This window comes from Ambystoma mexicanum, chromosome 14, assembly GCF_040938575.1.
Source record: "Ambystoma mexicanum isolate Mex_15411 chromosome 14, UKY_AmexF1_1, whole genome shotgun sequence".
Classification (NCBI taxonomy): Eukaryota; Metazoa; Chordata; class Amphibia; order Caudata; family Ambystomatidae; genus Ambystoma; species Ambystoma mexicanum.
In genome coordinates, this window is record NC_090940.1 from 469,466,640 (window position 1) to 469,480,799 (window position 14,160).

A 14,160-nucleotide genomic window follows, 5' to 3' on the forward strand; every position below is an offset into this window, starting at 1 on the left:
TTTTTTATTAGAAACATTGAGATATCACATCTCATGCTATAGGAAGGGTTTCAGGATTGGAATGGGAAGGATTTGGATATCACATCTCATGCTAAAGGAAGGGTCTCACGTTTGGAAGGGGAAGGATTTGGATATCACATCTCATGTTATAGGACGGGTCTCAGGTTTGGTATTAGAAGCATTGAGATATCACATCGCATGCTGTAGGAAGGGTTTCAGGTTTGGAATGGGAAGGAATTGGATATCACATCTCATGTCATAGCAAGGATCTCAGGTTTGGTATTAGAAGCATTGAGATATCACATCTCATGCTATAGGCATGGTCTCAGATTGGAATGGGAAGGAGTTGGATATCACATCTCATGCTATATGAAGGGACTCAGATTTGGTATTACAAGCATTGTGATATTTCATCTCATGCTATAGGAAGGGTCTCAGGATTGGATTGGGAAGGAGTCGGATATCACATCTCATGCTATAGAAAGGGTTTCAGGTTTGGAATGGTAAGGATTTGTATACCACATCTCTTGCTATAGGAAGGGCCTCAGGTTTGGTATGAGAAACATTGAGATATCACATCTCATGGTATGGGAAGGGTCTCAGGATTCGAATGGGAAGGAGTTTGATATCACATCTCATGCCATAGGAAGGGTCTCAGATTTGGTAGAAGCATTGAGATATCACATCTCATGCTATCAGAAGGGTCTCAGGATTGGATTGGGAAGGAGTTGGATATCCCATATCATGCTATAGGAAGGGTCTCAGGTTTGGTATTAGAAGCATTGAGATATCACGTCTCATGCTATAGGAAGGGTCTCAGGATTGGAATGGGAAGGAGTTGGATATCACATTTCATGTTAGAGGTAGGATCTTAGGTTTGTTAGAGGCATTGAGATATCACATCTCATGCTATCAGAAGGGTCTCAGGGTTGGAATGGGAAGGAGTTGGATATCACATCTCATGCCAAAGAGAGGGTCTCAGGTTTGGAAGGGGAAGGATTTGGATATCACATCTCGTGTTATAGGAAGGATCTCAGGTTTGGTATTAGAAGAATTGAGATATCACATCTCATGCTATCGGAAGGATCTCAGGTTTGGTATTAGAAGCATTGAGATATCACATCTCATGCTCTCAGAAGGGTCTCAGGATTGGAATGGGAAGGAGTTGGATATCACATCTCATGCTATAGGAAGGGTCTCAGGATTGGAATGGGAAGGAGTTTTATATGACATCACATGCCATAGGAAGGATCTCAGGTTTGGTATTAGAAGCATTGAGACATCACATCTCATGTTATAGGAAGGGTCTCAGGATTGGAATGGGAAGGAGTTGGATATCACATCTCATGCTATAGGAAGGGTCTCAGGTTTGGTATAAGCATTGAGATATCACATCTCATGCTATAGGAAGGGTCTCAGGATTGGAATGGGAAGGAGTTGGATATCACATCTCATGCTATAGGGAGGGTCTCACGTTTGGAAAGGGAAGGAGTAGGATATCACATTTCATGTTAGAGGTAGGATCTCAGGTTTGGTATTAGAGGCATTGAGATATCACATCTCATGCTATCAGAAGGCTCTCAGGATTGGAATGGGAAGGAGTTGGATATCACATCTCATGCCAAAGGGAGGGTCTCAGGTTTGGAAGGGGAAGTATTTGGATATCACATCTCGTGTTATAGGAAGGATCTCAGGTTTGGTATTAGAAGAATTGAGATATCACATCTCATGTTATCGGAAGGATCTCAGGTTTGGTATTAGAAGCATTGAGACATCACATCTCATGCTATCAGAAGGGTCTCAGGATTGGAATGGGAAGGAGTTGGATATCCCATCTCATGCTATAGGAAGGGTCTCAGGTTGGAATGGGAAGGAGTTGGATATCACATCTCATGCCATAGGAAGGATCTCAGGTTTGGTATTAGAAGCATTGAGATATCACATATCATGCTATAGGAAAGGTCTCAGGATTGGAATGGGAAGGAGTTGGATATCACATCTCATGCTAAAGGAAAGGTCTCAGGTTTGGAAGGGGAAGGATTTGGATCTCACATATGTTTTAGGACGGTCTCAGGTTTGGTATTAGAAGCATTGAGACATCACATGTCATGGTATAGGAAGGGTCTCAGGATTGGAATGGGAAGGAGTTGGATAGCACATCTCAAGCTATCGCAGGATTGGAATGGGAAGGAGTTTGATATCACATCTGAAGCTATAGGAAGGGTTTCAGGATTGGAATGGGAAGGAGTTTGATATCACATCTCATGCCATAGAAAGGGTCTCAGGTTTGGTATAAGCATTGAGATATCACATCTCTGCTATCCGAAGGGTCTCAGGATTGGAATGGGAAGGACTTAGATATCACATCTCATGCTATGGGGAAGGTCTCAGTTTTGATATTAGAAGCATTGAGATATCACATCTCATGCTATCGGAAGGGTCTCAGGATTGGAATGAGAAGGAGCTGGATATCACATCTCATGCTAAAGGAAGGGTCTCAGGTTTGGAAGGGGAAGGATTTGGATATCACATCTCATGTTATAGGACGGGTCTCACGTTTGATATTAGAAGCATTAAGATATCACATCTCATGGTATAGGAAGGGTTTCAGGATTGGAATGGGAAGGAGTTGGATATCATATCTCATGCTATAGGAAGGGTCTCAGGTTGGAATGGGAAGGAGTTGGATATCACATCTCATGCCATAGGAAGGATCTCAGGTTTGGTATTAGAAGCATTGAGATATCACATATCATGCTATAGGAAAGGTCTCAGGATTGGAATGGGAAGGAGTTGGATATCACATCTCATGCTAAAGGAAAGGTCTCAGGTTTGGAAGGGGAAGGATTTGGATCTCACATATGTTTTAGGACGGTCTCAGGTTTGGTATTAGAAGCATTGAGATATCACATCTCATGGTATAGGAAGGGTCTCAGGATTGGAATGGGAAGGAGTTGGATAGCACATCTCAAGCTATCGCAGGATTGGAATGGGAAGGAGTTTGATATCACATCTGAAGCTATAGGAAGGGTTTCAGGATTGGAATGGGAAGGAGTTTGATATCACATCTCATGCCATAGAAAGGGTCTCAGGTTTGGTATAAGCATTGAGATATCACATCTCTGCTATCCGAAGGGTCTCAGGATTGGAATGGGAAGGACTTAGATATCACATCTCATGCTATGGGGAAGGTCTCAGTTTTGATATTAGAAGCATTGAGATATCACATCTCATGCTATCGGAAGGGTCTCAGGATTGGAATGAGAAGGAGCTGGATATCACATCTCATGCTAAAGGAAGGGTCTCAGGTTTGGAAGGGGAAGGATTTGGATATCACATCTCATGTTATAGGACGGGTCTCACGTTTGGTATTAGAAGCATTAAGATATCACATCTCATGGTATAGGAAGGGTTTCAGGATTGGAATGGGAAGGAGTTGGATATCATATCTCATGCTATAGGAAGGGTCTCAGGATTGGATTGGGAAGGAGTTTGATATCAAATCTCATGCCATAGTGTTAAGACGGATTTCTGAACTCTGTCCTGGTGGCGCAGAAGTTCAGAAGGCCAACCTAATTACTTAGAACAGGGTAACCTCTGGACGAGCCAGACCAATCAAGGTAGCGATCGCGGCGGTCAAGACTAGGTCTCAAGAGGGGTGAGGGTGACTGAAAGCCCGCAATGAGCACACAAAGCAAGAGCGCTTACAAACTACTCCAAACAGTTGTTATATCAAAAATATATACACATTTATTTTAAGGCCTTTAAAACAATGACCGTAGCGAGAAAATCACAATATCACAATACTAAACCAACACATACCATATCAACACAATATATATACAAATACAACAGTCGCTAGCGTTATAAGCACGAAATGTGTAGTCCACCTGAAAGGGAAGGAAAAAAGGCAGTGCGATAATGCTTTAGACTCAGTTCGCCTTCAGAGGCACCTAACTAGATGGAAGTCCGAGCCCTGCGAAGAGTGGAGCCTTGTGCTCAAAGTACCTGCCACGCCGGTGCCAACGGGCAAAAGGGGAAGCTCTTCGGAGGAAGTCAGGCAGTTCGGGTTAGTGCACAGCACAAGGAGAACAGGTTCCGCAACTCAAGCGCAGCCTCCACGGCGAGCAGAAGCAGAGCGCGAGTACGGACAAAAGGGTGCTGTTTTTACACAGCGGGGAAAAGCAATGGGATACTGCAGGAGGGCGACCAGATCCTAGCTAAACTACTCACCGGTCCCCGAAGCAAGCAGACCCAGGCTTCTCCACGTTAGTTTGAGCAGCTGGCAGGTTCAGAAGTGCAGGGAACGCCTCGTAGTCGTGTAGAGCAAAAAGACGTCCCAATCGACGAAACCAGCACAGTTTGTTGCCGCAGCAGGACAACGGAGCGGCCGTGTGTATTCAAGCCAAATGTACACTCCTCCCTTCAGACTTGGGAACGCCAAGTGTACGAAGCGTGGGAGAGTGACAAGGACTCGAAATACAACACAACCTGGCGGCAGTTACAGAGCAGGACTCCCTTGTAAGCTGGTCAGTCAACTGGATGGCCCAGAGACACTTCCGAAGGCTTACTTGGCAGGAGATGATGAAGTCGCCGGGAATAGCTGTTCCTGCTATTCCAAAGGTCGAAGCACCAGTACAGGCCTTCTGGTTCGATCCAAGGAGGAAAGGGTTTCACAGGACGACAGCAGTGCAAAGGAGGATTCCTTCAGCGGGTCACCAGCGATTCCTCGGTCCAGCCTCTTGGTTGCAGGATACTTGGCTCCTGTATTCCTTCGTTCGTGAGAACTCAGGAGATCGACATGGTAGTGGTGTTTCCAGCTCCCTCTTATCCACGGTTCCCTTCGCGCCAAAACGGAGGGGAGCCAATGGGAGATCCGCTCATCAACACACATACCATACGTGGACCAATCACGGACCACGGTGGTCCCAGGCATTCACACCACCCTAGACTCTCTGGCACCCAGGATGTGTATTGGGACCAGACATCCCAGCCCACACCCTGGAGGCACACAAACGACATGTAGAAGCCCGCAAAAGCAACCACGTTTCGCGGGAAAGTACATGCCCAAATAAGGAAGGCCCCGGGTCGCCCGACCTGGGGAAGGTGAAGGGAGCAAGACGGTCAGTGGACAGGACAAAGGAGCCTCGTGGTCTGGCCATTTTGGGAGCCAGGCCACCATTTTGGGTTCAGTGCGAAAAACGTGCTCAGAACGCCAAAAGGAGCTCAAAATAAACAAAACGATCGCTGCCACCATTCGAGTCCCTGAATGACTTGCACCGATCAAATACCATCCTAAAAGAGTATCTAGGGCCTGTAGAAGGCTAGAGACCCAAGAGAGCTGTAACTTAGCTTACAGTGCCCTCTTGTGTCATGTTGCACTAAAGCCGCAACATGATAGAAGAAACTACGGGAAACAGCGTTCCCCGGTACTGACTGTCTTAAGGGCATGTCAGTTTCCCCGTAAGAAAAGGAGCGAAAGCCCAGAGGAGTGCTGCAGAAGGCTGCACTTCTCTGGCAAAGTCAAACAACAGCAAAAAGTTTAGGGGTTGCCACATGGAAGGAAAATTACCTACAATTATGAAATCTTTCCTAACAAGCATTGAGATACATCTCATGCTAACGGAAGGGTATCAGGATTGGATTTGGAAGTAGTTGGATATCCCATCTCATGCTATAGGAAGGGTCTCAGGTTGGAATGGGAAGGTGTTGGGTATCACATCTCATGTTATAGGAAGGGTCTCAGGATTGAAATGGGAAATACTTCAATATCACATCTCATGCTATAGGAAGGCTCTCAGGTTTGGAAGGGGAAGGAGTTGGATATCACATTTCCCATCTCATGCTATAGGAAGGGTCTCAGGTTTGGTATTAGAAGCATTGAGATATCACATCTCATGCTATAGGAAGGGTCTCAGGATTGAAATGGGAAGGAGTTGGATATCACATCTCATGCCATAGGAAGCGTCTCAGGTTTGGTATAAGCATTGACATATCGCATCTCTGCTATCGGAAGGGTCTCAGGATTGGAATGGGAAGGAGCTGGATATCACATCTCATGCTAAAGGAAGGGTCTTAGGTTTGGAAGGGGAAGGATTTGGATATCACATCTCATGTTATAGGACGGGTCTCAGGTTTGGTATTAGAAGCATTAAGATATCACATCTTATGGTATAGTAAGGGTTTCAGGATTGGAATGGGAAGGAGTTGGATATCATATCTCATGCTATAGGAAGGGTCTCAGGATTGGAATGGGAAGGAGTTTGATATCAAATCTCATGCCATAGGAAGGGTCTCAGGTTTGGTATTAGAAGCATTGAGATATCACATCTCATGCTATAGGAAGTGTCTGAGGATTGGAATGGGAAGGAGTTGGATATCACATCTCATGCTATAGGAAGGGTCTCAGGATTGGATTTGGAAATAGTTGGATATCCCATCTCATGCTATAGGAAGTGTCTCAGGTTGTAATGGGAAGGACTTCGATATCACATCTCATGTTATAGGAAGGCTCTCAGGTTTGGAAGGGGAAGGAGTTGGATATCACATTTCATGTTAGATGTAGGATCTCAGGTTTGGTATTAGAGGCATTGAGACATCACATCTCATGCTATCAGAAGGGTCTAAGGATTGGAATGTGAAGGAGTTGGATATCACATCTCACACTAAAGGGAGGGTCTCTGGTTTGGAAGGGGAAGGATTTGGATATCACATCTCATGTTATAGGAAGGATCTCAGGTTTGGTATTAGAAGCATTGAGATATCACATCTCATGCTATCGGAAGGATCTCAGGTTTGGTATTAGAAGCATTGAGATATTACATCTCATGCTATCAGAAGGGTCTCAGGATTGGAATGGGAAGGAGTTGGATATCACATCTCATGCTAAAGGGAGGGTCTCAGGTTTGGAAGGGGAAGGATTTGGATATCACATCTCATGTTATAGGAAGGATCTCAGGTTTGGTATTAGAAGCATTGAGATATCACATCTCATGCTATAGTAAGGGTCTCAGGATTGGAATGGGAAGGAGTTGGATATCACATCTCATGCTAAAGGAAGGGTCTCAGGTTTGGTAGAAGCATTGAGATATCACATCTCATGCTATAGGAAGGGTCTCAGGATTGGAATGGGAAGGAGTTGGATATCACATCTCATGCCATAGGAAGGGTCGCAGGTTTGGTATAAGCATTGAGATATCACATCTCTGCTATCCGAAGGGTCTCAGGATTGGAATGGGAAGGACTTAGATATCACATCTCATGCTATAGGGAGGGTCTCAGTTTTGATATTAGAAGCATTGAGATATCACATCTCATGCTATCGGAAGGGTCTCAGGATTGGAATGAGAAGGAGCTGGATATCACATCTCATGCTAAAGGAAGGGTCTCAGGTTTGGAAGGGGAAGGATTTGGATATCACATCTCATGTTATAGGACGGGTCTCACGTTTGGTATTAGAAGCATTAAGATATCACATCTCATGATATAGGAATGGTTTCAGGATTGGAATGGGAAGGAGTTGGATATCATATCTCATGCTATAGGAAGGGTCTCAGGATTGGATTGGGAAGGAGTTTGATATCAAATCTCATGCCATAGGAAGGGTCTCAGGTTTGGTATTAGAAGCATTGAGATATCACATCTCATGCTATAGGAAGTGTCTGAGGATTGGAATGGGAAGGAGTCGGATATCACATCTCATGCTATAGGAAGAGTCTCAGGATTGGAATGGGAAGGAGTTGGATATCACATCTCATGCTATAGGACGGCTCTCAGGTTTGGAAGGGGAAGGAGTTGGATATCACATTTCATGTTAGAGGTAGGATCTCAGGTTTGGTATTAGAGGCATTGAGACATCACTTCTCATGCTATCAGAAGGGTCTCAGGATTTGAATGGGAAGGAGTTGGATATCACATCTCACGCTAAAGGGAGGGTCTCAGGTTTGGAAGGGGAAGGATTTGGATATCACATCTCATGTTATAGGAAGGATCTCAGGTTTGGTATTAGAAGCATTGAGATATCACATCTCATGCTATCGGAAGGATCTCAGGTTTGGTATTAGAATCATTGAGACATCACATCTCATGCTATCAGAAGGGTTTCAGGATTGGAATGGGAAGGAGTTGGATATCACATCTCATGCTAAAGGGAGGGTCTCAGGTTTGGAAGGGGAAGGATTTGGATATCACATCTCATGTTATAGGAAGGATCTCAGGTTTGGTATTAGAAGCATTGAGATATCACATCTCATGCTATAGTAAGGGTCTCAGCATTGGAATGGGAAGGAGTTGGATATCACATCTCATGCTAAAGGAAGGGTGTCAGGTTTGGTAGAAGCATTGAGATATCCCATCTCATGCTATAGGAGGGGTCTCAGGATTGGAATGGGAAGGAGTTGGATATCACATCTCATGCCATAGGAAGGGTCTCAGGTTTGGTATAAGCATTGAGATATCACATCTCTGCTATCCGAAGGGTCTCAGGATTGGAATGGGAAGGACTTAGATATCACATCTCATGCTATAGGGAGGGTCTCAGTTTTGATATTAGAAGCATTGAGATATCACATCTCATGCTATAGGAAGGGACGCAGGATTGGAATGGGAAGGATTTGGATATCACATCTCATGCTAAAGGAAGGGTCTCACGTTTGGAAGGGGAAGGATTTGGATATCACATCTCATGTTATAGGACGGGTCTCAGGTTTGGTATTAGAAGCATTGAGATATCACATCGCATGCTGTAGGAAGGGTTTCAGGTTTGGAATGGGAAGGAATTGGATATCACATCTCATGTCATAGCAAGGATCTCAGGTTTGGTATTAGAAGCATTGAGATATCACATCTCATGCTATAGGCATGGTCTCAGATTGGAATGGGAAGGAGTTGGATATCACATCTCATGCTATATGAAGGGACTCAGATTTGGTATTACAAGCATTGTGATATTTCATCTCATGCTACAGGAAGGGTCTCAGGATTGGATTGGGAAGGAGTCGGATATCACATCTCATGCTATAGGAAGGGTTTCAGGTTTGGAATGGTAAGGATTTGTATACCACATCTCTTGCTATAGGAAGGGCCTCAGGTTTATTATGAGAAACATTGAGATATCACATCTCATGGTATGGGAAGGGTCTCAGGATTCGAATGGGAAGGAGTTTGATATCACATCTCATGCCATAGGAAGGGTCTCAGGTTTGGTAGAAGCATTGAGATATCACATCTCATGCTATCAGAAGGGTCTCAGGATTGGATTGGGAAGGAGTTGGATATCCCATATCATGCTATAGGAAGGGTCTCAGGTTTGGTATTAGAAGCATTGAGATATCACGTCTCATGCTATAGGAAGGGTCTCAGGATTGGAATGGGAAGGAGTTGGATATCATATCTCATGCTATAGGAAGGGTCTCAGGATTGGATTGGGAAGGAGTTTGATATCAAATCTCATGCCATAGGAAGGGTCTCAGGTTTGGTATTAGAAGCATTGAGATATCACATCTCATGCTATAGGAAGTGTCTGAGGATTGGAATGGGAAGGAGTCGGATATCACATCTCATGCTATAGGAAGAGTCTCAGGATTGGAATGGGAAGGAGTTGGATATCACATCTCATGCTATAGGACGGCTCTCAGGTTTGGAAGGGGAAGGAGTTGGATATCACATTTCATGTTAGAGGTAGGATCTCAGGTTTGGTATTAGAGGCATTGAGACATCACTTCTCATGCTATCAGAAGGGTCTCAGGATTTGAATGGGAAGGAGTTGGATATCACATCTCACGCTAAAGGGAGGGTCTCAGGTTTGGAAGGGGAAGGATTTGGATATCACATCTCATGTTATAGGAAGGATCTCAGGTTTGGTATTAGAAGCATTGAGATATCACATCTCATGCTATCGGAAGGATCTCAGGTTTGGTATTAGAATCATTGAGACATCACATCTCATGCTATCAGAAGGGTTTCAGGATTGGAATGGGAAGGAGTTGGATATCACATCTCATGCTAAAGGGAGGGTCTCAGGTTTGGAAGGGGAAGGATTTGGATATCACATCTCATGTTATAGGAAGGATCTCAGGTTTGGTATTAGAAGCATTGAGATATCACATCTCATGCTATAGTAAGGGTCTCAGCATTGGAATGGGAAGGAGTTGGATATCACATCTCATGCTAAAGGAAGGGTGTCAGGTTTGGTAGAAGCATTGAGATATCCCATCTCATGCTATAGGAGGGGTCTCAGGATTGGAATGGGAAGGAGTTGGATATCACATCTCATGCCATAGGAAGGGTCTCAGGTTTGGTATAAGCATTGAGATATCACATCTCTGCTATCCGAAGGGTCTCAGGATTGGAATGGGAAGGACTTAGATATCACATCTCATGCTATAGGGAGGGTCTCAGTTTTGATATTAGAAGCATTGAGATATCACATCTCATGCTATAGGAAGGGACGCAGGATTGGAATGGGAAGGATTTGGATATCACATCTCATGCTAAAGGAAGGGTCTCACGTTTGGAAGGGGAAGGATTTGGATATCACATCTCATGTTATAGGACGGGTCTCAGGTTTGGTATTAGAAGCATTGAGATATCACATCGCATGCTGTAGGAAGGGTTTCAGGTTTGGAATGGGAAGGAATTGGATATCACATCTCATGTCATAGCAAGGATCTCAGGTTTGGTATTAGAAGCATTGAGATATCACATCTCATGCTATAGGCATGGTCTCAGATTGGAATGGGAAGGAGTTGGATATCACATCTCATGCTATATGAAGGGACTCAGATTTGGTATTACAAGCATTGTGATATTTCATCTCATGCTATAGGAAGGGTCTCAGGATTGGATTGGGAAGGAGTCGGATATCACATCTCATGCTATAGGAAGGGTTTCAGGTTTGGAATGGTAAGGATTTGTATACCACATCTCTTGCTATAGGAAGGGCCTCAGGTTTATTATGAGAAACATTGAGATATCACATCTCATGGTATGGGAAGGGTCTCAGGATTCGAATGGGAAGGAGTTTGATATCACATCTCATGCCATAGGAAGGGTCTCAGGTTTGGTAGAAGCATTGAGATATCACATCTCATGCTATCAGAAGGGTCTCAGGATTGGATTGGGAAGGAGTTGGATATCCCATATCATGCTATAGGAAGGGTCTCAGGTTTGGTATTAGAAGCATTGAGATATCACGTCTCATGCTATAGGAAGGGTCTCAGGATTGGAATGGGAAGGAGTTGGATATCACATCTGAAGCTATAGGAAGGGTTTCAGGATTGGAATGGGAAGGAGTTTGATATCACATCTCATGCTATCAGAAGGGTCTAAGGATTGGAATGGGAAGGAGTTGGATATCACATCTCACGCTAAAGGGAGGGTCTCAGGATTGGAATGGGAAGGAGTTGGATATCACATCTCATGCCATAGGAAGGGTCTCAGGTTTTTTATTAGAAACATTGAGATATCACATCTCATGCTATAGGAAGGGTTTCAGGATTGGAATGGGAAGGATTTGGATATCACATCTCATGCTAAAGGAAGGGTCTCACGTTTGGAAGGGGAAGGATTTGGATATCACATCTCATGTTATAGGACGGGTCTCAGGTTTGGTATTAGAAGCATTGAGATATCACATCGCATGCTGTAGGAAGGGTTTCAGGTTTGGAATGGGAAGGAATTGGATATCACATCTCATGTCATAGCAAGGATCTCAGGTTTGGTATTAGAAGCATTGAGATATCACATCTCATGCTATAGGCATGGTCTCAGATTGGAATGGGAAGGAGTTGGATATCACATCTCATGCTATATGAAGGGACTCAGATTTGGTATTACAAGCATTGTGATATTTCATCTCATGCTATAGGAAGGGTCTCAGGATTGGATTGGGAAGGAGTCGGATATCACATCTCATGCTATAGAAAGGGTTTCAGGTTTGGAATGGTAAGGATTTGTATACCACATCTCTTGCTATAGGAAGGGCCTCAGGTTTGGTATGAGAAACATTGAGATATCACATCTCATGGTATGGGAAGGGTCTCAGGATTCGAATGGGAAGGAGTTTGATATCACATCTCATGCCATAGGAAGGGTCTCAGATTTGGTAGAAGCATTGAGATATCACATCTCATGCTATCAGAAGGGTCTCAGGATTGGATTGGGAAGGAGTTGGATATCCCATATCATGCTATAGGAAGGGTCTCAGGTTTGGTATTAGAAGCATTGAGATATCACGTCTCATGCTATAGGAAGGGTCTCAGGATTGGAATGGGAAGGAGTTGGATATCACATTTCATGTTAGAGGTAGGATCTTAGGTTTGTTAGAGGCATTGAGATATCACATCTCATGCTATCAGAAGGGTCTCAGGGTTGGAATGGGAAGGAGTTGGATATCACATCTCATGCCAAAGAGAGGGTCTCAGGTTTGGAAGGGGAAGGATTTGGATATCACATCTCGTGTTATAGGAAGGATCTCAGGTTTGGTATTAGAAGAATTGAGATATCACATCTCATGCTATCGGAAGGATCTCAGGTTTGGTATTAGAAGCATTGAGATATCACATCTCATGCTCTCAGAATTGTCTCAGGATTGGAATGGGAAGGAGTTGGATATCACATCTCATGCTATAGGAAGGGTCTCAGGATTGGAATGGGAAGGAGTTTTATATGACATCACATGCCATAGGAAGGATCTCAGGTTTGGTATTAGAAGCATTGAGACATCACATCTCATGTTATAGGAAGGGTCTCAGGATTGGAATGGGAAGGAGTTGGATATCACATCTCATGCTATAGGAAGGGTCTCAGGTTTGGTATAAGCATTGAGATATCACATCTCATGCTATAGGAAGGGTCTCAGGATTGGAATGGGAAGGAGTTGGATATCACATCTCATGCTATAGGGAGGGTCTCACGTTTGGAAAGGGAAGGAGTAGGATATCACATTTCATGTTAGAGGTAGGATCTCAGGTTTGGTATTAGAGGCATTGAGATATCACATCTCATGCTATCAGAAGGCTCTCAGGATTGGAATGGGAAGGAGTTGGATATCACATCTCATGCCAAAGGGAGGGTCTCCGGTTTGGAAGGGGAAGTATTTGGATATCACATCTCGTGTTATAGGAAGGATCTCAGGTTTGGTATTAGAAGAATTGAGATATCACATCTCATGTTATCGGAAGGATCTCAGGTTTGGTATTAGAAGCATTGAGACATCACATCTCATGCTATCAGAAGGGTCTCAGGATTGGAATGGGAAGGAGTTGGATATCCCATCTCATGCTATAGGAAGGGTCTCAGGTTGGAATGGGAAGGAGTTGGATATCACATCTCATGCCATAGGAAGGATCTCAGGTTTGGTATTAGAAGCATTGAGATATCACATATCATGCTATAGGAAAGGTCTCAGGATTGGAATGGGAAGGAGTTGGATATCACATCTCATGCTAAAGGAAAGGTCTCAGGTTTGGAAGGGGAAGGATTTGGATCTCACATATGTTTTAGGACGGTCTCAGGTTTGGTATTAGAAGCATTGAGACATCACATGTCATGGTATAGGAAGGGTCTCAGGATTGGAATGGGAAGGAGTTGGATAGCACATCTCAAGCTATCGCAGGATTGGAATGGGAAGGAGTTTGATATCACATCTGAAGCTATAGGAAGGGTTTCAGGATTGGAATGGGAAGGAGTTTGATATCACATCTCATGCCATAGAAAGGGTCTCAGGTTTGGTATAAGCATTGAGATATCACATCTCTGCTATCCGAAGGGTCTCAGGATTGGAATGGGAAGGACTTAGATATCACATCTCATGCTATGGGGAAGGTCTCAGTTTTGATATTAGAAGCATTGAGATATCACATCTCATGCTATCGGAAGGGTCTCAGGATTGGAATGAGAAGGAGCTGGATATCACATCTCATGCTAAAGGAAGGGTCTCAGGTTTGGAAGGGGAAGGATTTGGATATCACATCTCATGTTATAGGACGGGTCTCACGTTTGGTATTAGAAGCATTAAGATATCACATCTCATGGTATAGGAAGGGTTTCAGGATTGGAATGGGAAGGAGTTGGATATCATATCTCATGCTATAGGAAGGGTCTCAGGTTGGAATGGGAAGGAGTTGGATATCACATCTCATGCCATAGGAAGGATCTCAG